The sequence below is a fragment of the Amblyomma maculatum genome, unplaced genomic scaffold (assembly GCF_055883805.1).
Source record: "Amblyomma maculatum isolate TAMU_Amacu unplaced genomic scaffold, ASM5588380v1 scaffold_23, whole genome shotgun sequence".
NCBI lineage: Eukaryota > Metazoa > Arthropoda > Arachnida > Ixodida > Ixodidae > Amblyomma > Amblyomma maculatum.
Window position 1 is genome coordinate 2,808,403 of NW_028146748.1, and position 25,525 is coordinate 2,833,927.

Genomic DNA, 25,525 nt, shown 5'->3' on the forward strand with positions numbered 1-25,525 from the left:
ACTCCTTCCATGCTGGGGGCACTCTCTTGAACTTGAGGCAGGCGTTGAATGCTGCTGTCAGGAAGGCTGCTTCAGGGTCTGTCGTCTTCCAGTGCTGGTAGGTGATTCGGTCGTTGCCGGGCGCGGTGTTCTCACATTTCCTCAGCTTCGTCAGGACCTCCTCTTCGGTGAACTTGTCTAGAGGGAATTCCGTGAGGTCGCCGCTCTTGGCCTTGTTGAGAAGAAGGCTGGTGTCCACCTCCTTGGGGCCCCACATTGCAGTGAAGTGGTTCTCGAGATCCTGTAAAGGAACCGTGCACATAGGCGACTCGCCGTCCACAATCAGGCGTACTGCTCGGCGGCGATTCCTGCGGTAAAGAGACTGGATCTGCTGAGCGTTGTCGGGGTTGGTCGGACGGCGCGGCTTACCTCCGGCCGGAGCCTTCGGCAGCTTTACCGCCTTTCCAACCTCGGTGATGGCCTCCTCCAAGATGGAAAGAAAACCATCCCAACCCTCAGCAGACACAGGCTCACGCAGCAAACACCGGAGGCGCCTGGTGTGGTCGACGAGTATGCCCTCGCACTCCAGTTCATCAGAAAGAGAATCAGTTAGTGCTCCCTGGGTGGCAGTTGCGTCATGGTGGCCGCCGCCGTCGTCGTCTTGAAGCTGCGATGTATTGCTTTCCTCGCTGATTGTTGACAGGTGAGCCTGTAGTCCGTCGCCTGCCTGCAAGGAAGGAGAATCTTGTGAATTCTCCATCTCCCTGCTGCTGTTGGGTGTGCTGCTGGCAGGCACGGGAATTCCCTGGTCATCCTGCTGGGATGGGGAGGTGGGAAAAATTAGTGCTGGTGTTGCTGCTCTCGTTGTGGTGCTGCTCTCTGGAGGAGGAGAGATGGGGGTGAGCGATCGTGGCTCTTCCTGGCCCGCTTCCTCCCCATTGGTGTCTTGTTGAGGCGTTGCTGGTGGTGTCCTTGCGTCTTGGCTGATGTCCTCTTCTTGTGGGGGCTCTAGATCCGGTGGTCTGGCATCCCGTGATGGTGTCCGTCTTAGTCTTCTCGTCGCCGCTAACGGTGGCACGGGACGAGGCGGTAATCCCTGCATGGCAGTCTGTTTGCGGTGCCACATGTGATGATTTTCCAGCCCTCTTTTTGATGGAAAAGAGAGCTGGCAATCACCGCACTTGTGGCTGTGCAAGTCAGTGCTGGCCACCTCGAGCTTCTCTCCAGTAAGACAGGGATGCGCTTTTGGCCGAGGACCGACCTCTCTGTGGCAGAGAGTGCAAAAATGCGTGACCTGGCTTATGCGCACCCCATGCTCACTTTCAAGATGCCGAGTCAGGGACTGCCGCCTGGACGTCCACAATACCGGGGAGTACGCGGTAGCGCATCCCTCTTCCGTACATCGGAACGTCCTCGCCAGCGGAAAGAACAGCGTAAGGCTGTTCCCATCACGGCGAGGTTGCGATCCGGGCTGTGGCGGTTCTTCATTGTTGGCCGGGCTTGGACTGGTGGACGGCGATCGGACTGGAATGCGGCTTTTGCTGGCGGTGAAGGCGCTGCTTGTCGGGGGCGATGACATCACTTCTAGCGGCGGCGGTCGTCTGGAAGAAATGGCGGGGTGTATCCGCGCGACATACTGCGATAATGGATTTCCTTCCGCAGAAGAGGTCAGCGCTGCAGCTCCCACGGGGAAAAAGACTATCCAGAAAGAACAGCTAACATACACTAATAATGAGACTGAAAAACCAAAGTGCGCGCAGAAAAAAAAAAAAAGAGAGAATGCTCAACACCAAAAAAAAAAAAAAACAATATGAGAGCCCTCACCAAGCTCGTAGCAAAGCAAAACAAAAGATGGAGCTGAACAGGAGAGAAACACCAGTAAACACCACACACAAATCACCCTCAACACAATACAAGTGAAAAAGAGCAACGCAGCAACTAATAAAAATCGTCACTCAATTACCAGGCAAACGCAGCAAAGAGCCTTCACCAGGCTCAAAGAAAAAAAAAAAAAAAAAAAAAAAGTTTAACGGGAGCGAAACATGGGAAACACCACACTTGACTGGAAAACGGCTCTTGTCAATGAAATCACATTGCAGGAACCCAATAAATCAGCACCTCAACTAAAATAAAAGGGCACACATGCAAAGAATTCGCACTAAGCTCTCAAAAAAAAAGGAAAAAAAAAGAAAAAAAAAAAAAAACTGGTGGCAATGCAACAAAAAGTAATAAAATAATAATAATTAAAGGCACAACCGGCGAGAAACAGCGGCAGATACTACATGAACAAACCAACAAGGATGGCAAAGAATTTGAACACAAACAAAAAAAAAAAAAAAAAAAAAAAAAAAAAAAAAACTAGCAAAGACGGAAAAAGAAAAAAAAAAAAAAAGTTTAAGGGCAGAAAGCACTACATGAATAAACCGATTGCAAAGAATGTGAGCACAAACAGAACGGAGAGGTTAAAGAACAAGCAAAAAAAAAAAAAAAAAAAAAAAAAAGGAAAACTAGAAGGACAAAAAAAAAAAAAAAACTAGCAAATTAAGAAAAAAGAACACTTGAAGGACAAAAAACACTGCCAGACACTACATAAACAAGCCAACAATGGGGATAGGAAACACTAAATGAACTAGTAAAAAAAGAGAGCTCTCACCAAGCTCTCACAGCAACCGGGAATCCAGGGACAGCAGGGGTTCCAAGAACAGCAGGTCCGGAAAAAAAAAAAAAAAAAAAAAAACAAGCTCTCACAGCAACCGGGAATCCAGGGACAGCAGGGGTTCCAAGAACAGCAGGTCCGGATGGTCCATGAGTCCAGGGGTCCAGGGTCAGCAGGGGGGTCCAGGAACAGCAGGGGGTCCAGGGGTCCAGGATACTACACTTTGATCTTAGCCAAAAGGCCGAGAAGCGATAAATTGACAAGGAACTGCAGTTCGATCCCATCAAAAATGTATGCCCAAGTGGTGCCACTTATCGGTTGTTGCAGAAACAGCGTCGGTCCACCGTTTTTTGTTTGTAGCACTTGAGCTATGGTTTACCAAATCTCGACACATCCCTTGAAGGGGATTCTTAATCAAACCATTCTTTATTGCCTCAAATAATGGACTCACATGCAATGACATGCGGAAAAAGTAACCCAAGGTGTCACTGCATGCACGAGGCGCCCAACAATGCAATAAGACAGGCATTGAGAGGATTGCTGTGTTAGGCACATGGATAGCAGTGAGCTCGAATGAAAAAAGTTAGTTGGCCTCATCTTTGAGTTGTGATTGTCCTCCCCCAAAAACCGTGAGTCGCTTAGCTAGTCCCGGAAGTAGTGCAGTACCGGGTAGACCCGTGGCAGAGGTACAGCAAGCCCAGAATGCTCTGCCGCATTACAAAAAATAGTATAATATCAGGGTTACAAATTACAACTGGCAACTGATATCAAGCTGTTAAAACAGTGTTTTCCAGAAATGTTTTGTACATTTGCAAGCAATGCTTTATTGCAGATACCTACTGCTATTAAGGCAAAAGCCTTTATTGCCTCATAGTTGTCGTTAGCAAAAGTGTCACATTTTTGCCACAGCACTTATTGGTCGCGAAGGGAAGACGTCGTGGAGGTGTCGACCAATCACAGAGCAACACCACAGTATGTGCAAATGCATAGCTTATATGTCCATATGTCAATCAATGAGCAGTTACTAATTAAAAAGGAAATAAATAAGTAAATAATTATTTATATGCTATGTCCTGGTTATTGCACTAATTACTCAATATTGGCTAGGTAAACAATTATTACTAATTATTTACAGTTGCGTAAATATAATTACTAATTATTACCACACTGTAAAACCAACCACAATGGCTAGGTAAACTTTTAATACTAATTATTTACATTTGCGTAAATATAATTACCAATTACTTCCACACTGTAAAACCAACCACAATGGCTAGGTAAACTATTATTACTAATTATTTACAGTTGCGAAAATATAATTACTAATTATTACCACACTGTAAAACCAACCACATTGGCTAGATAAACAATTATTACTAATTATTTATAGTTGCATAGTATACTTACTAATTATTACCACACTCTGTAAAACCAACCACATTGGCTACATAAACAATTATTAATAATTATTTACAGTTGCGTAAATAATTATTACTAATTATTGACAGTTGCGTGAATATAATTACTAATTATAACCACACTCTGTAAAACCAACCACAATTGCTAGGTAAACTATTATTACTAATTATTTACAGTTGCGTAAATATAATTACTAATTATTACCACACTGTAAAACCAACCACAATGGCTAGGTAAACTTTTATTACTAATTATTTATAGTTGCATAGTATACTTACTAATTATTACCACACTCTGTAAAACCAACCACATTGGCTACATAAACAATTATTAATAATTATTTACAGTTGCGTAAATAATTACTACACTCTGTAAAACCAACCACATAACAGTAAAAGTCGGAAAAAAAAGTCGGAAAAAAAAGTCGGAAAAAAAAGTCGGAAAAAAAAGTCGGAAAAAAAAAGTCCAAAAATTTCTAGAACAAAACAAAGCAGTTTTTCTGTTTTTTTTTCAATTGTGCCTTCTCCCCCCAAAAGGGGGAGATGCTGGGCCGGTCCCGGAAGTCGTGCAGTACCGGGTCGACCCGTGGCGGAGTTGGAGCAAGCCCCGAACACTCCGCCGCGCTACAAAAATCAGTTTAATATCATGGGTACAATTAGAACCCGTAACAGATATTAAGCTGTTAAGAACAGATACTACACTTTGATCTTAGCCAAAAGGCCGAGAAGCGATAAATTGACAAGGAACTGCAGTTCGATCCCATCAAAAATGTATGCCCAAGTGGTGCCACTTATCGGTTGTTGCAGAAACAGCGTCGGTCCACCGTTTTTTGTTTGTAGCACTTGAGCTATGGTTTACCAAATCTCGACACATCCCTTGAAGGGGATTCTTAATCAAACCATTCTTTATTGCCTCAAATAATGGACTCACATGCAATGACATGCGGAAAAAGTAACCCAAGGTGTCACTGCATGCACGAGGCGCCCAACAATGCAATAAGACAGGCATTGAGAGGATTGCTGTGTTAGGCACATGGATAGCAGTGAGCTCGAATGAAAAAAGTTAGTTGGCCTCATCTTTGAGTTGTGATTGTCCTCCCCCAAAAACCGTGAGTCGCTTAGCTAGTCCCGGAAGTAGTGCAGTACCGGGTAGACCCGTGGCAGAGGTACAGCAAGCCCAGAATGCTCTGCCGCATTACAAAAAATAGTATAATATCAGGGTTACAAATTACAACTGGCAACTGATATCAAGCTGTTAAAACAGTGTTTTCCAGAAATGTTTTGTACATTTGCAAGCAATGCTTTATTGCAGATACCTACTGCTATTAAGGCAAAAGCCTTTATTGCCTCATAGTTGTCGTTAGCAAAAGTGTCACATTTTTGCCACAGCACTTATTGGTCGCGAAGGGAAGACGTCGTGGAGGTGTCGACCAATCACAGAGCAACACCACAGTATGTGCAAATGCATAGCTTATATGTCCATATGTCAATCAATGAGCAGTTACTAATTAAAAAGGAAATAAATAAGTAAATAATTATTTATATGCTATGTCCTGGTTATTGCACTAATTACTCAATATTGGCTAGGTAAACAATTATTACTAATTATTTACAGTTGCGTAAATATAATTACTAATTATTACCACACTGTAAAACCAACCACAATGGCTAGGTAAACTTTTAATACTAATTATTTACATTTGCGTAAATATAATTACCAATTACTTCCACACTGTAAAACCAACCACAATGGCTAGGTAAACTATTATTACTAATTATTTACAGTTGCGAAAATATAATTACTAATTATTACCACACTGTAAAACCAACCACATTGGCTAGATAAACAATTATTACTAATTATTTATAGTTGCATAGTATACTTACTAATTATTACCACACTCTGTAAAACCAACCACATTGGCTACATAAACAATTATTAATAATTATTTACAGTTGCGTAAATAATTATTACTAATTATTGACAGTTGCGTGAATATAATTACTAATTATAACCACACTCTGTAAAACCAACCACAATTGCTAGGTAAACTATTATTACTAATTATTTACAGTTGCGTAAATATAATTACTAATTATTACCACACTGTAAAACCAACCACAATGGCTAGGTAAACTTTTATTACTAATTATTTATAGTTGCATAGTATACTTACTAATTATTACCACACTCTGTAAAACCAACCACATTGGCTACATAAACAATTATTAATAATTATTTACAGTTGCGTAAATAATTACTACACTCTGTAAAACCAACCACATTGGCTAGGTAAACAATTATTACTAATTATTTACAGTTGCGTAAATATAATTACTAATTATTACCACACTGTAAAACCAACCACAATGGCTAGGTAAACTTTTAATACTAATTATTTACATTTGCGTAAATATAATTACCAATTACTTCCACACTCTGCAAAACCAACCACAATGGCTAGGTAAACTATTATTACTAATTATTTACAGTTGCGAAAATATAATTACTAATTATTACCACACTGTAAAACCAACCACATTGGCTAGATAAACAATTATTACTAATTATTTATAGTTGCATAGTATACTTACTAATTATTACCACACTCTGTAAAACCAACCACATTGGCTACATAAACAATTATTAATAATTATTTACAGTTGCGTAAATAATTATTACTAATTATTGACAGTTGCGTGAATATAATTACTAATTATAACCACACTCTGTAAAACCAACCACAATTGCTAGGTAAACTATTATTACTAATTATTTACAGTTGCGTAAATATAATTACTAATTATTACCACACTGTAAAACCAACCACAATGGCTAGGTAAACTTTTAATACTAATTATTTACATTTGCGTAAATATAATTACCAATTACTTCCACACTGTAAAACCAACCACAATGGCTAGGTAAACTATTATTACTAATTATTTACAGTTGCGAAAATATAATTACTAATTATTACCACACTGTAAAACCAACCACATTGGCTAGATAAACAATTATTACTAATTATTTATAGTTGCATAGTATACTTACTAATTATTACCACACTCTGTAAAACCAACCACATTGGCTACATAAACAATTATTAATAATTATTTACAGTTGCGTAAATAATTATTACTAATTATTGACAGTTGCGTGAATATAATTACTAATTATAACCACACTCTGTAAAACCAACCACAATTGCTAGGTAAACTATTATTACTAATTATTTACAGTTGCGTAAATATAATTACTAATTATTACCACACTGTAAAACCAACCACAATGGCTAGGTAAACTTTTATTACTAATTATTTATAGTTGCATAGTATACTTACTAATTATTACCACACTCTGTAAAACCAACCACATTGGCTACATAAACAATTATTAATAATTATTTACAGTTGCGTAAATAATTACTACACTCTGTAAAACCAACCACATTGGCTAGGTAAACAATTATTACTAATTATTTACAGTTGCGTAAATATAATTACTAATTATTACCACACTGTAAAACCAACCACAATGGCTAGGTAAACTTTTAATACTAATTATTTACATTTGCGTAAATATAATTACCAATTACTTCCACACTCTGCAAAACCAACCACAATGGCTAGGTAAACTATTATTACTAATTATTTACAGTTGCGAAAATATAATTACTAATTATTACCACACTGTAAAACCAACCACATTGGCTAGATAAACAATTATTACTAATTATTTATAGTTGCATAGTATACTTACTAATTATTACCACACTCTGTAAAACCAACCACATTGGCTACATAAACAATTATTAATAATTATTTACAGTTGCGTAAATAATTATTACTAATTATTGACAGTTGCGTGAATATAATTACTAATTATAACCACACTCTGTAAAACCAACCACAATTGCTAGGTAAACTATTATTACTAATTATTTACAGTTGCGTAAATATAATTACTAATTATTACCACACTGTAAAACCAACCACAATGGCTAGGTAAACTTTTAATACTAATTATTTACATTTGCGTAAATATAATTACCAATTACTTCCACACTCTGCAAAACCAACCACAATGGCTAGGTAAACTATTATTACTAATTATTTACAGTTGCGAAAATATAATTACTAATTATTACCACACTGTAAAACCAACCACATTGGCTAGATAAACAATTATTACTAATTATTTATAGTTGCATAGTATACTTACTAATTATTACCACACTCTGTAAAACCAACCACATTGGCTACATAAACAATTATTAATAATTATTTACAGTTGCGTAAATAATTATTACTAATTATTGACAGTTGCGTGAATATAATTACTAATTATAACCACACTCTGTAAAACCAACCACAATTGCTAGGTAAACTATTATTACTAATTATTTACAGTTGCGTAAATATAATTACTAATTATTACCACACTGTAAAACCAACCACAATGGCTAGGTAAACTTTTATTACTAATTATTTATAGTTGCATAGTATACTTACTAATTATTACCACACTCTGTAAAACCAACCACATTGGCTACATAAACAATTATTAATAATTATTTACAGTTGCGTAAATAATTACTACACTCTGTAAAACCAACCACATAACAGTAAAAGTCGGAAAAAAAAGTCGGAAAAAAAAGTCGGAAAAAAAAGTCGGAAAAAAAAGTCGGAAAAAAAAGTCGGAAAAAAAAAGTCCAAAAATTTCTAGAACAAAACAAAGCAGTTTTTCTGTTTTTTTTTCAATTGTGCCTTCTCCCCCCAAAAGGGGGAGATGCTGGGCCGGTCCCGGAAGTAGTGCAGTACCGGGTCGACCCGTGGCGGAGTTGGAGCAAGCCCCGAACACTCCGCCGCGCTACAAAAATCAGTTTAATATCATGGGTACAATTAGAACCCGTAACAGATATTAAGCTGTTAAGAACAGATACTACACTTTGATCTTAGCCAAAAGGCCGAGAAGCGATAAATTGACAAGGAACTGCAGTTCGATCCCATCAAAAATGTATGCCCAAGTGGTGCCACTTATCGGTTGTTGCAGAAACAGCGTCGGTCCACCGTTTTTTGTTTGTAGCACTTGAGCTATGGTTTACCAAATCTCGACACATCCCTTGAAGGGGATTCTTAATCAAACCATTCTTTATTGCCTCAAATAATGGACTCACATGCAATGACATGCGGAAAAAGTAACCCAAGGTGTCACTGCATGCACGAGGCGCCCAACAATGCAATAAGACAGGCATTGAGAGGATTGCTGTGTTAGGCACATGGATAGCAGTGAGCTCGAATGAAAAAAGTTAGTTGGCCTCATCTTTGAGTTGTGATTGTCCTCCCCCAAAAACCGTGAGTCGCTTAGCTAGTCCCGGAAGTAGTGCAGTACCGGGTAGACCCGTGGCAGAGGTACAGCAAGCCCAGAATGCTCTGCCGCATTACAAAAAATAGTATAATATCAGGGTTACAAATTACAACTGGCAACTGATATCAAGCTGTTAAAACAGTGTTTTCCAGAAATGTTTTGTACATTTGCAAGCAATGCTTTATTGCAGATACCTACTGCTATTAAGGCAAAAGCCTTTATTGCCTCATAGTTGTCGTTAGCAAAAGTGTCACATTTTTGCCACAGCACTTATTGGTCGCGAAGGGAAGACGTCGTGGAGGTGTCGACCAATCACAGAGCAACACCACAGTATGTGCAAATGCATAGCTTATATGTCCATATGTCAATCAATGAGCAGTTACTAATTAAAAAGGAAATAAATAAGTAAATAATTATTTATATGCTATGTCCTGGTTATTGCACTAATTACTCAATATTGGCTAGGTAAACAATTATTACTAATTATTTACAGTTGCGTAAATATAATTACTAATTATTACCACACTGTAAAACCAACCACAATGGCTAGGTAAACTTTTAATACTAATTATTTACATTTGCGTAAATATAATTACCAATTACTTCCACACTGTAAAACCAACCACAATGGCTAGGTAAACTATTATTACTAATTATTTACAGTTGCGAAAATATAATTACTAATTATTACCACACTGTAAAACCAACCACATTGGCTAGATAAACAATTATTACTAATTATTTATAGTTGCATAGTATACTTACTAATTATTACCACACTCTGTAAAACCAACCACATTGGCTACATAAACAATTATTAATAATTATTTACAGTTGCGTAAATAATTATTACTAATTATTGACAGTTGCGTGAATATAATTACTAATTATAACCACACTCTGTAAAACCAACCACAATTGCTAGGTAAACTATTATTACTAATTATTTACAGTTGCGTAAATATAATTACTAATTATTACCACACTGTAAAACCAACCACAATGGCTAGGTAAACTTTTATTACTAATTATTTATAGTTGCATAGTATACTTACTAATTATTACCACACTCTGTAAAACCAACCACATTGGCTACATAAACAATTATTAATAATTATTTACAGTTGCGTAAATAATTACTACACTCTGTAAAACCAACCACATTGGCTAGGTAAACAATTATTACTAATTATTTACAGTTGCGTAAATATAATTACTAATTATTACCACACTGTAAAACCAACCACAATGGCTAGGTAAACTTTTAATACTAATTATTTACATTTGCGTAAATATAATTACCAATTACTTCCACACTCTGCAAAACCAACCACAATGGCTAGGTAAACTATTATTACTAATTATTTACAGTTGCGAAAATATAATTACTAATTATTACCACACTGTAAAACCAACCACATTGGCTAGATAAACAATTATTACTAATTATTTATAGTTGCATAGTATACTTACTAATTATTACCACACTCTGTAAAACCAACCACATTGGCTACATAAACAATTATTAATAATTATTTACAGTTGCGTAAATAATTATTACTAATTATTGACAGTTGCGTGAATATAATTACTAATTATAACCACACTCTGTAAAACCAACCACAATTGCTAGGTAAACTATTATTACTAATTATTTACAGTTGCGTAAATATAATTACTAATTATTACCACACTGTAAAACCAACCACAATGGCTAGGTAAACTTTTAATACTAATTATTTACATTTGCGTAAATATAATTACCAATTACTTCCACACTCTGCAAAACCAACCACAATGGCTAGGTAAACTATTATTACTAATTATTTACAGTTGCGAAAATATAATTACTAATTATTACCACACTGTAAAACCAACCACATTGGCTAGATAAACAATTATTACTAATTATTTATAGTTGCATAGTATACTTACTAATTATTACCACACTCTGTAAAACCAACCACATTGGCTACATAAACAATTATTAATAATTATTTACAGTTGCGTAAATAATTATTACTAATTATTGACAGTTGCGTGAATATAATTACTAATTATAACCACACTCTGTAAAACCAACCACAATTGCTAGGTAAACTATTATTACTAATTATTTACAGTTGCGTAAATATAATTACTAATTATTACCACACTGTAAAACCAACCACAATGGCTAGGTAAACTTTTATTACTAATTATTTATAGTTGCATAGTATACTTACTAATTATTACCACACTCTGTAAAACCAACCACATTGGCTACATAAACAATTATTAATAATTATTTACAGTTGCGTAAATAATTACTACACTCTGTAAAACCAACCACATAACAGTAAAAGTCGGAAAAAAAAGTCGGAAAAAAAAGTCGGAAAAAAAAGTCGGAAAAAAAAGTCGGAAAAAAAAGTCGGAAAAAAAAAGTCCAAAAATTTCTAGAACAAAACAAAGCAGTTTTTCTGTTTTTTTTTCAATTGTGCCTTCTCCCCCCAAAAGGGGGAGATGCTGGGCCGGTCCCGGAAGTAGTGCAGTACCGGGTCGACCCGTGGCGGAGTTGGAGCAAGCCCCGAACACTCCGCCGCGCTACAAAAATCAGTTTAATATCATGGGTACAATTAGAACCCGTAACAGATATTAAGCTGTTAAGAACAGATACTACACTTTGATCTTAGCCAAAAGGCCGAGAAGCGATAAATTGACAAGGAACTGCAGTTCGATCCCATCAAAAATGTATGCCCAAGTGGTGCCACTTATCGGTTGTTGCAGAAACAGCGTCGGTCCACCGTTTTTTGTTTGTAGCACTTGAGCTATGGTTTACCAAATCTCGACACATCCCTTGAAGGGGATTCTTAATCAAACCATTCTTTATTGCCTCAAATAATGGACTCACATGCAATGACATGCGGAAAAAGTAACCCAAGGTGTCACTGCATGCACGAGGCGCCCAACAATGCAATAAGACAGGCATTGAGAGGATTGCTGTGTTAGGCACATGGATAGCAGTGAGCTCGAATGAAAAAAGTTAGTTGGCCTCATCTTTGAGTTGTGATTGTCCTCCCCCAAAAACCGTGAGTCGCTTAGCTAGTCCCGGAAGTAGTGCAGTACCGGGTAGACCCGTGGCAGAGGTACAGCAAGCCCAGAATGCTCTGCCGCATTACAAAAAATAGTATAATATCAGGGTTACAAATTACAACTGGCAACTGATATCAAGCTGTTAAAACAGTGTTTTCCAGAAATGTTTTGTACATTTGCAAGCAATGCTTTATTGCAGATACCTACTGCTATTAAGGCAAAAGCCTTTATTGCCTCATAGTTGTCGTTAGCAAAAGTGTCACATTTTTGCCACAGCACTTATTGGTCGCGAAGGGAAGACGTCGTGGAGGTGTCGACCAATCACAGAGCAACACCACAGTATGTGCAAATGCATAGCTTATATGTCCATATGTCAATCAATGAGCAGTTACTAATTAAAAAGGAAATAAATAAGTAAATAATTATTTATATGCTATGTCCTGGTTATTGCACTAATTACTCAATATTGGCTAGGTAAACAATTATTACTAATTATTTACAGTTGCGTAAATATAATTACTAATTATTACCACACTGTAAAACCAACCACAATGGCTAGGTAAACTTTTAATACTAATTATTTACATTTGCGTAAATATAATTACCAATTACTTCCACACTGTAAAACCAACCACAATGGCTAGGTAAACTATTATTACTAATTATTTACAGTTGCGAAAATATAATTACTAATTATTACCACACTGTAAAACCAACCACATTGGCTAGATAAACAATTATTACTAATTATTTATAGTTGCATAGTATACTTACTAATTATTACCACACTCTGTAAAACCAACCACATTGGCTACATAAACAATTATTAATAATTATTTACAGTTGCGTAAATAATTATTACTAATTATTGACAGTTGCGTGAATATAATTACTAATTATAACCACACTCTGTAAAACCAACCACAATTGCTAGGTAAACTATTATTACTAATTATTTACAGTTGCGTAAATATAATTACTAATTATTACCACACTGTAAAACCAACCACAATGGCTAGGTAAACTTTTATTACTAATTATTTATAGTTGCATAGTATACTTACTAATTATTACCACACTCTGTAAAACCAACCACATTGGCTACATAAACAATTATTAATAATTATTTACAGTTGCGTAAATAATTACTACACTCTGTAAAACCAACCACATTGGCTAGGTAAACAATTATTACTAATTATTTACAGTTGCGTAAATATAATTACTAATTATTACCACACTGTAAAACCAACCACAATGGCTAGGTAAACTTTTAATACTAATTATTTACATTTGCGTAAATATAATTACCAATTACTTCCACACTCTGCAAAACCAACCACAATGGCTAGGTAAACTATTATTACTAATTATTTACAGTTGCGAAAATATAATTACTAATTATTACCACACTGTAAAACCAACCACATTGGCTAGATAAACAATTATTACTAATTATTTATAGTTGCATAGTATACTTACTAATTATTACCACACTCTGTAAAACCAACCACATTGGCTACATAAACAATTATTAATAATTATTTACAGTTGCGTAAATAATTATTACTAATTATTGACAGTTGCGTGAATATAATTACTAATTATAACCACACTCTGTAAAACCAACCACAATTGCTAGGTAAACTATTATTACTAATTATTTACAGTTGCGTAAATATAATTACTAATTATTACCACACTGTAAAACCAACCACAATGGCTAGGTAAACTTTTAATACTAATTATTTACATTTGCGTAAATATAATTACCAATTACTTCCACACTGTAAAACCAACCACAATGGCTAGGTAAACTATTATTACTAATTATTTACAGTTGCGAAAATATAATTACTAATTATTACCACACTGTAAAACCAACCACATTGGCTAGATAAACAATTATTACTAATTATTTATAGTTGCATAGTATACTTACTAATTATTACCACACTCTGTAAAACCAACCACATTGGCTACATAAACAATTATTAATAATTATTTACAGTTGCGTAAATAATTATTACTAATTATTGACAGTTGCGTGAATATAATTACTAATTATAACCACACTCTGTAAAACCAACCACAATTGCTAGGTAAACTATTATTACTAATTATTTACAGTTGCGTAAATATAATTACTAATTATTACCACACTGTAAAACCAACCACAATGGCTAGGTAAACTTTTATTACTAATTATTTATAGTTGCATAGTATACTTACTAATTATTACCACACTCTGTAAAACCAACCACATTGGCTACATAAACAATTATTAATAATTATTTACAGTTGCGTAAATAATTACTACACTCTGTAAAACCAACCACATAACAGTAAAAGTCGGAAAAAAAAGTCGGAAAAAAAAGTCGGAAAAAAAAGTCGGAAAAAAAAGTCGGAAAAAAAAAGTCCAAAAATTTCTAGAACAAAACAAAGCAGTTTTTCTGTTTTTTTTTCAATTGTGCCTTCTCCCCCCAAAAGGGGGAGATGCTGGGCCGGTCCCGGAAGTAGTGCAGTACCGGGTCGACCCGTGGCGGAGTTGGAGCAAGCCCCGAACACTCCGCCGCGCTACAAAAATCAGTTTAATATCATGGGTACAATTAGAACCCGTAACAGATATTAAGCTGTTAAGAACAGATACTACACTTTGATCTTAGCCAAAAGGCCGAGAAGCGATAAATTGACAAGGAACTGCAGTTCGATCCCATCAAAAATGTATGCCCAAGTGGTGCCACTTATCGGTTGTTGCAGAAACAGCGTCGGTCCACCGTTTTTTGTTTGTAGCACTTGAGCTATGGTTTACCAAATCTCGACACATCCCTTGAAGGGGATTCTTAATCAAACCATTCTTTATTGCCTCAAATAATGGACTCACATGCAATGACATGCGGAAAAAGTAACCCAAGGTGTCACTGCATGCACGAGGCGCCCAACAATGCAATAAGACAGGCATTGAGAGGATTGCTGTGTTAGGCACATGGATAGCAGTGAGCTCGAATGAAAAAAGTTAGTTGGCCTCATCTTTGAGTTGTGATTGTCCTCCCCCAAAAACCGTGAGTCGCTTAGCTAGTCCCGGAAGTAGTGCAGTACCGGGTAGACCCGTGGCAGAGGTACAGCAAGCCCAGAATGCTCTGCCGCATTACAAAAAATAGTATAATATCAGGGTTACAAATTACAACTGGCAACTGATATCAAGCTGTTAAAACAGTGTTTTCCAGAAATGTTTTGTACATTTGCAAGCAATGCTTTATTGCAGATACCTACTGCTATTAAGGCAAAAGCCTTTATTGCCTCATAGTTGTCGTTAGCAAAAGTGTCACATTTTTGCCACAGCACTTATTGGTCGCGAAGGGAAGACGTCGTGGAGGTGTCGACCAATCACAGAGCAACACCACAGTATGTGCAAATGCATAGCTTATATGTCCATATGTCAATCAATGAGCAGTTACTAATTAAAAAGGAAATAAATAAGTAAATAATTATTTATATGCTATGTCCTGGTTATTGCACTAATTACTCAATATTGGCTAGGTAAACAATTATTACTAATTATTTACAGTTGCGTAAATATAATTACTAATTATTACCACACTGTAAAACCAACCACAATGGCTAGGTAAACTTTTAATACTAATTATTTACATTTGCGTAAATATAATTACCAATTACTTCCACACTGTAAAACCAACCACAATGGCTAGGTAAACTATTATTACTAATTATTTACAGTTGCGAAAATATAATTACTAATTATTACCACACTGTAAAACCAACCACATTGGCTAGATAAACAATTATTACTAATTATTTATAGTTGCATAGTATACTTACTAATTATTACCACACTCTGTAAAACCAACCACATTGGCTACATAAACAATTATTAATAATTATTTACAGTTGCGTAAATAATTATTACTAATTATTGACAGTTGCGTGAATATAATTACTAATTATAACCACACTCTGTAAAACCAACCACAATTGCTAGGTAAACTATTATTACTAATTATTTACAGTTGCGTAAATATAATTACTAATTATTACCACACTGTAAAACCAACCACAATGGCTAGGTAAACTTTTATTACTAATTATTTATAGTTGCATAGTATACTTACTAATTATTACCACACTCTGTAAAACCAACCACATTGGCTACATAAACAATTATTAATAATTATTTACAGTTGCGTAAATAATTACTACACTCTGTAAAACCAACCACATTGGCTAGGTAAACAATTATTACTAATTATTTACAGTTGCGTAAATATAATTACTAATTATTACCACACTGTAAAACCAACCACAATGGCTAGGTAAACTTTTAATACTAATTATTTACATTTGCGTAAATATAATTACCAATTACTTCCACACTCTGCAAAACCAACCACAATGGCTAGGTAAACTATTATTACTAATTATTTACAGTTGCGAAAATATAATTACTAATTATTACCACACTGTAAAACCAACCACATTGGCTAGATAAACAATTATTACTAATTATTTATAGTTGCATAGTATACTTACTAATTATTACCACACTCTGTAAAACCAACCACATTGGCTACATAAACAATTATTAATAATTATTTACAGTTGCGTAAATAATTATTACTAATTATTGACAGTTGCGTGAATATAATTACTAATTATAACCACACTCTGTAAAACCAACCACAATTGCTAGGTAAACTATTATTACTAATTATTTACAGTTGCGTAAATATAATTACTAATTATTACCACACTGTAAAACCAACCACAATGGCTAGGTAAACTTTTAATACTAATTATTTTACATTTGCGTAAATATAATTACCAATTACTTCCACACTGTAAAACCAACCACAATGGCTAGGTAAACTATTATTACTAATTATTTACAGTTGCGAAAATATAATTACTAATTATTACCACACTGTAAAACCAACCACATTGGCTAGATAAACAATTATTACTAATTATTTATAGTTGCATAGTATACTTACTAATTATTACCACACTCTGTAAAACCAACCACATTGGCTACATAAACAATTATTAATAATTATTTACAGTTGCGTAAATAATTATTACTAATTATTGACAGTTGCGTGAATATAATTACTAATTATAACCACACTCTGTAAAACCAACCACAATTGCTAGGTAAACTATTATTACTAATTATTTACAGTTGCGTAAATATAATTACTAATTATTACCACACTGTAAAACCAACCACAATGGCTAGGTAAACTTTTATTACTAATTATTTATAGTTGCATAGTATACTTACTAATTATTACCACACTCTGTAAAACCAACCACATTGGCTACATAAACAATTATTAATAATTATTTACAGTTGCGTAAATAATTACTACACTCTGTAAAACCAACCACATAACAGTAAAAGTCGGAAAAAAAAGTCGGAAAAAAAAGTCGGAAAAAAAAGTCGGAAAAAAAAGTCGGAAAAAAAAAGTCCAAAAATTTCTAGAACAAAACAAAGCAGTTTTTCTGTTTTTTTTTCAATTGTGCCTTCTCCCCCCAAAAGGGGGAGATGCTGGGCCGGTCCCGGAAGTAGTGCAGTACCGGGTCGACCCGTGGCGGAGTTGGAGCAAGCCCCGAACACTCCGCCGCGCTACAAAAATCAGTTTAATATCATGGGTACAATTAGAACCCGTAACAGATATTAAGCTGTTAAGAACAGAGTGTTTTTCAGAAATGTTTTGTACATTTCCTAGCAGTTTTATTGCAGACACCTACTGTTGTTGTTCATTCCTTTTTAGGGGAAATCTCATCTGTAAAGTTTTATTCCTGCTGTGGGGTGAGTGTATTGTTGTGCGTGTAGGAAGTCTTTCTAACTCGAGCTGCTGAAGTCCACCGAAGTGCGAGCCCTTCAATTTGCAGCTACGTGTTTAGCATAGACTTCACGAGAAGCTGCGATGGTATCGCTCACCGCCAGCTTCTTGAAGAGACGCATGTAGCGTTTGCTACAGAGGCGCCTCATCACTTTGTCATTGTTGGGGTCCCAGGAGCCCAGGGCCCCAACAACGACTGCCTCAATGCTGACCCGCTGGAATTTCCGGAGCAGGTATTGGCGAACGGGTTCGTACTTGGCGACCTTACTCTCCCGTGCAGCATCGAAGGCGGTTTTGCGATTGTCAAAGGGGCATGTGACATCAATGACAATCGCCGTTTCCCCGCGCGCCAGAACAAGATCTGGGCGGAGGTTCGTGTCACCCACGGGCCGGTTCTCATGGGTGACGGTGAATCGCTTCTCAGCGGCTGTCTTCAGCCGGTCGACGATCCTGTTGTGTCGGCTGGTGTAGGCGACGCTCTGGCGCATGCAGTGGCAGAGAACATGCGGGAGGGATTCCTTGTCTTGCCCGCATCTCCGACACCGCTGGTCAGCAGCGACATCCCACGGCCTGGCTCCGTTGAGGGGCAGCAGGTTCAGCCTCGCACGGTGCACGAAACGCCAATCGCAGAAGCGAGTGAAGCGCCCCGTCCTCATGAAGTGGGAACTGCTACGGTCGGCTGCTACGCACTCCATCACTTTCCCCTGGTTAGGCTTTTCGTGGAGATTGTGATCTCGTGCGCGCATAGCGATGCTCCGAAGTGTCCTCACCACTTTCGTGCGCTGCTTCTGCGTGACGGTCACGTCGGCGCGAGTGATGCTGGGGCCCCCCTCCTGCATCTCCCACGTGACCGCCAGGCGCCGGGAAGCCTTGCGAGCCTCCGTCCATACAGACTGAAGCTGCGTTGCCCTAGCTCGGAAGTCTCCCTCCGTCTCCCCTGTCAGGTAGGCAGCGATGTCCTCATCCGTGGCTGGTCGGCGTAGTCTCTTCGTCGTGATGGCAGTAACGGCATGCAGCGCTAGATCTCGCACCTCTAGATCAAGAGAGGAGAGGAGCTTAAATGCATTGTCAATGCGGCAGATGTCGCTCAGCTCCGCTGCGAGGGGGATGCCGACCGAGCCCGATGCTGCGCTGCCGTAGAGGTATTCATTGGCTGCGGTTCCTGGAAGATAAAGGGATTTTTTGATTAGTGGCCGCAGTGCATCGTCGAGGCGCGCCCACTCTGACTTGCCCAACACACCGCACCGCATGGAGAAATTGAGCGCTGGATATACAAATGTTTTCACAGCGTCCAATCTCTGCCAAGGGGCGAGCATTGAGCTAAGCAGGCGGCGGCCGGTGTTGATGGCCTGGTCCACAGTAGCTCTGTCCGGGAAGACGTTGAACCCCACAGGGCGGCCCAGGAACGTCTGGCTTTCAAAATCCTGGATAATTGGGATCTCAGCTCCTGCAATAAAGAAAGGGGTCAGTCTTGTACCAACCGGTGTTTTGCCGCTCAGATGAAGAGTGCGGCACTTCGCTGGGTTAAGCTGTAGTCCCAGCCTAGAAGAAAGGGATTCAACAGTATTAATGCGGGCTTGAAGCATCTCCGGGTCATTGGCCAGGGGGGTGAGGTCATCGGCGTAGGCCAGGATGTTGTGCTGCCTCTCGCCTCCCTGCACAGCACGCAAAACAGGGTCAATGACAAAATTAAACAAGAGCCCGCTCAGTGGGCATCCCTGTCGAATCCCTGCAGAAATGTCGATCGGCCGTGTTGATCCTTCTTGTCCTATGATGGTGGTGGTGTTGTCCCTGTAGAGGTCAGCGACGATCGAACAGAAGTCGTTGCCGGCGCCTGCTCCACGTAGTGCGTCGATGAGGGCGTTGTGGGCGACAGATCCAAAGGCGTTGCTGAAGTCAAGGAACGCCACGCACAGCTCCCCACCGCCACCCCTCGCTGCGTCAAGGCGCTCCTGCAGCACGAAGTTGTGCTCAAACACACCATCGTGCGGCAGGAACCCCTTTTGACAACGAGAGAGCAGCTCGTGTTCAGCGATCCATCGCTGCAGCCGAGTGGCGAGACACCCAGCATACAGCTTTGAAATCGTCGACCCGAGTGCGATGGGGCGCCAGTTCGTGACGTCCTCCGCAGGTCCCTTCTTGTGGATGAGGATGGTCCGGGACTCCTTCCATGCTGGGGGCACTCTCTTGAACTTGAGGCAGGCGTTGAATGCTGCTGTCAGGAAGGCTGCTTCAGGGTCTGTCGTCTTCCAGTGCTGGTAGGTGATTCGGTCGTTGCCGGGCGCGGTGTTCTCACATTTCCTCAGCTTCGTCAGGACCTCCTCTTCGGTGAACTTGTCTAGAGGGAATTCCGTGAGGTCGCCGCTCTTGGCCTTGTTGAGAAGAAGGCTGGTGTCCACCTCCTTGGGGCCCCACATTGCAGTGAAGTGGTTCTCGAGATCCTGTAAAGGAACCGTGCACATAGGCGACTCGCCGTCCACAATCAGGCGTACTGCTCGGCGGCGATTCCTGCGGTAAAGAGACTGGATCTGCTGAGCGTTGTCGGGGTTGGTCGGACGGCGCGGCTTACCTCCGGCCGGAGCCTTCGGCAGCTTTACCGCCTTTCCAACCTCGGTGATGGCCTCCTCCAAGATGGAAAGAAAACCATCCCAACCCTCAGCAGACACAGGCTCACGCAGCAAACACCGGAGGCGCCTGGTGTGGTCGACGAGTATGCCCTCGCACTCCAGTTCATCAGAAAGAGAATCAGTTAGTGCTCCCTGGGTGGCAGTTGCGTCATGGTGGCCGCCGCCGTCGTCGTCTTGAAGCTGCGATGTATTGCTTTCCTCGCTGATTGTTGACAGGTGAGCCTGTAGTCCGTCGCCTGCCTGCAAGGAAGGAGAATCTTGTGAATTCTCCATCTCCCTGCTGCTGTTGGGTGTGCTGCTGGCAGGCACGGGAATTCCCTGGTCATCCTGCTGGGATGGGGAGGTGGGAAAAATTAGTGCTGGTGTTGCTGCTCTCGTTGTGGTGCTGCTCTCTGGAGGAGGAGAGATGGGGGTGAGCGATCGTGGCTCTTCCTGGCCCGCTTCCTCCCCATTGGTGTCTTGTTGAGGCGTTGCTGGTGGTGTCCTTGCGTCTTGGCTGATGTCCTCTTCTTGTGGGGGCTCTAGATCCGGTGGTCTGGCATCCCGTGATGGTGTCCGTCTTAGTCTTCTCGTCGCCGCTAACGGTGGCACGGGACGAGGCGGTAATCCCTGCATGGCAGTCTGTTTGCGGTGCCACATGTGATGATTTTCCAGCCCTCTTTTTGATGGAAAAGAGAGCTGGCAATCACCGCACTTGTGGCTGTGCAAGTCAGTGCTGGCCACCTCGAGCTTCTCTCCAGTAAGACAGGGATGCGCTTTTGGCCGAGGACCGACCTCTCTGTGGCAGAGAGTGCAAAAATGCGTGACCTGGCTTATGCGCACCCCATGCTCACTTTCAAGATGCCGAGTCAGGGACTGCCGCCTGGACGTCCACAATACCGGGGAGTACGCGGTAGCGCATCCCTCTTCCGTACATCGGAACGTCCTCGCCAGCGGAAAGAACAGCGTAAGGCTGTTCCCATCACGGCGAGGTTGCGATCCGGGCTGTGGCGGTTCTTCATTGTTGGCCGGGCTTGGACTGGTGGACGGCGATCGGACTGGAATGCGGCTTTTGCTGGCGGTGAAGGCGCTGCTTGTCGGGGGCGATGACATCACTTCTAGCGGCGGCGGTCGTCTGGAAGAAATGGCGGGGTGTATCCGCGCGACATACTGCGATAATGGATTTCCTTCCGCAGAAGAGGTCAGCGCTGCAGCTCCCACGGGGAAAAAGACTATCCAGAAAGAACAGCTAACATACACTAATAATGAGACTGAAAAACCAAAGTGCGCGCAGAAAAAAAAAAAAAGAGAGAATGCTCAACACCAAAAAAAAAAAAAAACAATATGAGAGCCCTCACCAAGCTCGTAGCAAAGCAAAACAAAAGATGGAGCTGAACAGGAGAGAAACACCAGTAAACACCACACACAAATCACCCTCAACACAATACAAGTGAAAAAGAGCAACGCAGCAACTAATAAAAATCGTCACTCAATTACCAGGCAAACGCAGCAAAGAGCCTTCACCAGGCTCAAAGAAAAAAAAAAAAAAAAAAAAAAAGTTTAACGGGAGCGAAACATGGGAAACACCACACTTGACTGGAAAACGGCTCTTGTCAATGAAATCACATTGCAGGAACCCAATAAATCAGCACCTCAACTAAAATAAAAGGGCACACATGCAAAGAATTCGCACTAAGCTCTCAAAAAAAAAGGAAAAAAAAAGAAAAAAAAAAAAAAACTGGTGGCAATGCAACAAAAAGTAATAAAATAATAATAATTAAAGGCACAACCGGCGAGAAACAGCGGCAGATACTACATGAACAAACCAACAAGGATGGCAAAGAATTTGAACACAAACAAAAAAAAAAAAAAAAAAAAAAAAAAAAAAAAAACTAGCAAAGACGGAAAAAGAAAAAAAAAAAAAAAGTTTAAGGGCAGAAAGCACTACATGAATAAACCGATTGCAAAGAATGTGAGCACAAACAGAACGGAGAGGTTAAAGAACAAGCAAAAAAAAAAAAAAAAAAAAAAAAAAGGAAAACTAGAAGGACAAAAAAAAAAAAAAAACTAGCAAATTAAGAAAAAAGAACACTTGAAGGACAAAAAACACTGCCAGACACTACATAAACAAGCCAACAATGGGGATAGGAAACACTAAATGAACTAGTAAAAAAAGAGAGCTCTCACCAAGCTCTCACAGCAACCGGGAATCCAGGGACAGCAGGGGTTCCAAGAACAGCAGGTCCGGAAAAAAAAAAAAAAAAAAAAAAACAAGCTCTCACAGCAACCGGGAATCCAGGGACAGCAGGGGTTCCAAGAACAGCAGGTCCGGATGGTCCATGAGTCCAGGGGTCCAGGGTCAGCAGGGGGGTCCAGGAACAGCAGGGGGTCCAGGGGTCCAGGATACTACACTTTGATCTTAGCCAAAAGGCCGAGAAGCGATAAATTGACAAGGAACTGCAGTTCGATCCCATCAAAAATGTATGCCCAAGTGGTGCCACTTATCGGTTGTTGCAGAAACAGCGTCGGTCCACCGTTTTTTGTTTGTAGCACTTGAGCTATGGTTTACCAAATCTCGACACATCCCTTGAAGGGGATTCTTAATCAAACCATTCTTTATTGCCTCAAATAATGGACTCACATGCAATGACATGCGGAAAAAGTAACCCAAGGTGTCACTGCATGCACGAGGCGCCCAACAATGCAATAAGACAGGCATTGAGAGGATTGCTGTGTTAGGCACATGGATAGCAGTGAGCTCGAATGAAAAAAGTTAGTTGGCCTCATCTTTGAGTTGTGATTGTCCTCCCCCAAAAACCGTGAGTCGCTTAGCTAGTCCCGGAAGTAGTGCAGTACCGGGTAGACCCGTGGCAGAGGTACAGCAAGCCCAGAATGCTCTGCCGCATTACAAAAAATAGTATAATATCAGGGTTACAAATTACAACTGGCAACTGATATCAAGCTGTTAAAACAGTGTTTTCCAGAAATGTTTTGTACATTTGCAAGCAATGCTTTATTGCAGATACCTACTGCTATTAAGGCAAAAGCCTTTATTGCCTCATAGTTGTCGTTAGCAAAAGTGTCACATTTTTGCCACAGCACTTATTGGTCGCGAAGGGAAGACGTCGTGGAGGTGTCGACCAATCACAGAGCAACACCACAGTATGTGCAAATGCATAGCTTATATGTCCATATGTCAATCAATGAGCAGTTACTAATTAAAAAGGAAATAAATAAGTAAATAATTATTTATATGCTATGTCCTGGTTATTGCACTAATTACTCAATATTGGCTAGGTAAACAATTATTACTAATTATTTACAGTTGCGTAAATATAATTACTAATTATTACCACACTGTAAAACCAACCACAATGGCTAGGTAAACTTTTAATACTAATTATTTACATTTGCGTAAATATAATTACCAATTACTTCCACACTGTAAAACCAACCACAATGGCTAGGTAAACTATTATTACTAATTATTTACAGTTGCGAAAATATAATTACTAATTATTACCACACTGTAAAACCAACCACATTGGCTAGATAAACAATTATTACTAATTATTTATAGTTGCATAGTATACTTACTAATTATTACCACACTCTGTAAAACCAACCACATTGGCTACATAAACAATTATTAATAATTATTTACAGTTGCGTAAATAATTATTACTAATTATTGACAGTTGCGTGAATATAATTACTAATTATAACCACACTCTGTAAAACCAACCACAATTGCTAGGTAAACTATTATTACTAATTATTTACAGTTGCGTAAATATAATTACTAATTATTACCACACTGTAAAACCAACCACAATGGCTAGGTAAACTTTTATTACTAATTATTTATAGTTGCATAGTATACTTACTAATTATTACCACACTCTGTAAAACCAACCACATTGGCTACATAAACAATTATTAATAATTATTTACAGTTGCGTAAATAATTACTACACTCTGTAAAACCAACCACATTGGCTAGGTAAACAATTATTACTAATTATTTACAGTTGCGTAAATATAATTACTAATTATTACCACACTGTAAAACCAACCACAATGGCTAGGTAAACTTTTAATACTAATTATTTACATTTGCGTAAATATAATTACCAATTACTTCCACACTCTGCAAAACCAACCACAATGGCTAGGTAAACTATTATTACTAATTATTTACAGTTGCGAAAATATAATTACTAATTATTACCACACTGTAAAACCAACCACATTGGCTAGATAAACAATTATTACTAATTATTTATAGTTGCATAGTATACTTACTAATTATTACCACACTCTGTAAAACCAACCACATTGGCTACATAAACAATTATTAATAATTATTTACAGTTGCGTAAATAATTATTACTAATTATTGACAGTTGCGTGAATATAATTACTAATTATAACCACACTCTGTAAAACCAACCACAATTGCTAGGTAAACTATTATTACTAATTATTTACAGTTGCGTAAATATAATTACTAATTATTACCACACTGTAAAACCAACCACAATGGCTAGGTAAACTTT

General features: G+C 38.8%; 4 non-coding genes and 7 pseudogenes across 4 annotated transcripts; all 11 read right to left on the reverse strand.

Annotated features, from left to right (window-relative positions):
• Positions 1-3,267: 3,267 nt before the first annotated feature.
• LOC146171261 (U2 spliceosomal RNA) lies at positions 3,268-3,438 on the reverse strand (annotated as a pseudogene).
• Positions 3,439-4,594: 1,156 nt separating this feature from the next.
• On the reverse strand, positions 4,595-4,786 carry LOC146171262 (U2 spliceosomal RNA). The gene has a single exon (XR_014702971.1). It is a non-coding gene; the product is annotated as a U2 spliceosomal RNA (small nuclear RNA).
• A 379-nt stretch (positions 4,787-5,165) lies between these two features.
• LOC146171263 (U2 spliceosomal RNA) lies at positions 5,166-5,336 on the reverse strand (annotated as a pseudogene).
• A 3,507-nt stretch (positions 5,337-8,843) lies between these two features.
• LOC146171264 (U2 spliceosomal RNA) lies at positions 8,844-9,035 on the reverse strand. The gene has a single exon (XR_014702967.1). It is a non-coding gene; the product is annotated as a U2 spliceosomal RNA (small nuclear RNA).
• A 379-nt stretch (positions 9,036-9,414) lies between these two features.
• Positions 9,415-9,585, reverse strand: LOC146171265 (U2 spliceosomal RNA; annotated as a pseudogene).
• Positions 9,586-11,924: 2,339 nt separating this feature from the next.
• On the reverse strand, positions 11,925-12,116 carry LOC146171266 (U2 spliceosomal RNA). The gene has a single exon (XR_014702977.1). It is a non-coding gene; the product is annotated as a U2 spliceosomal RNA (small nuclear RNA).
• Positions 12,117-12,495: 379 nt separating this feature from the next.
• On the reverse strand, positions 12,496-12,666 carry LOC146171267 (U2 spliceosomal RNA; annotated as a pseudogene).
• Positions 12,667-14,990: 2,324 nt separating this feature from the next.
• On the reverse strand, positions 14,991-15,182 carry LOC146171268 (U2 spliceosomal RNA). The gene has a single exon (XR_014702888.1). It is a non-coding gene; the product is annotated as a U2 spliceosomal RNA (small nuclear RNA).
• A 379-nt stretch (positions 15,183-15,561) lies between these two features.
• Positions 15,562-15,732, reverse strand: LOC146171269 (U2 spliceosomal RNA; annotated as a pseudogene).
• A 2,325-nt stretch (positions 15,733-18,057) lies between these two features.
• On the reverse strand, positions 18,058-18,230 carry LOC146171270 (U2 spliceosomal RNA; annotated as a pseudogene).
• A 5,558-nt stretch (positions 18,231-23,788) lies between these two features.
• On the reverse strand, positions 23,789-23,959 carry LOC146171271 (U2 spliceosomal RNA; annotated as a pseudogene).
• Positions 23,960-25,525: the final 1,566 nt, after the last annotated feature.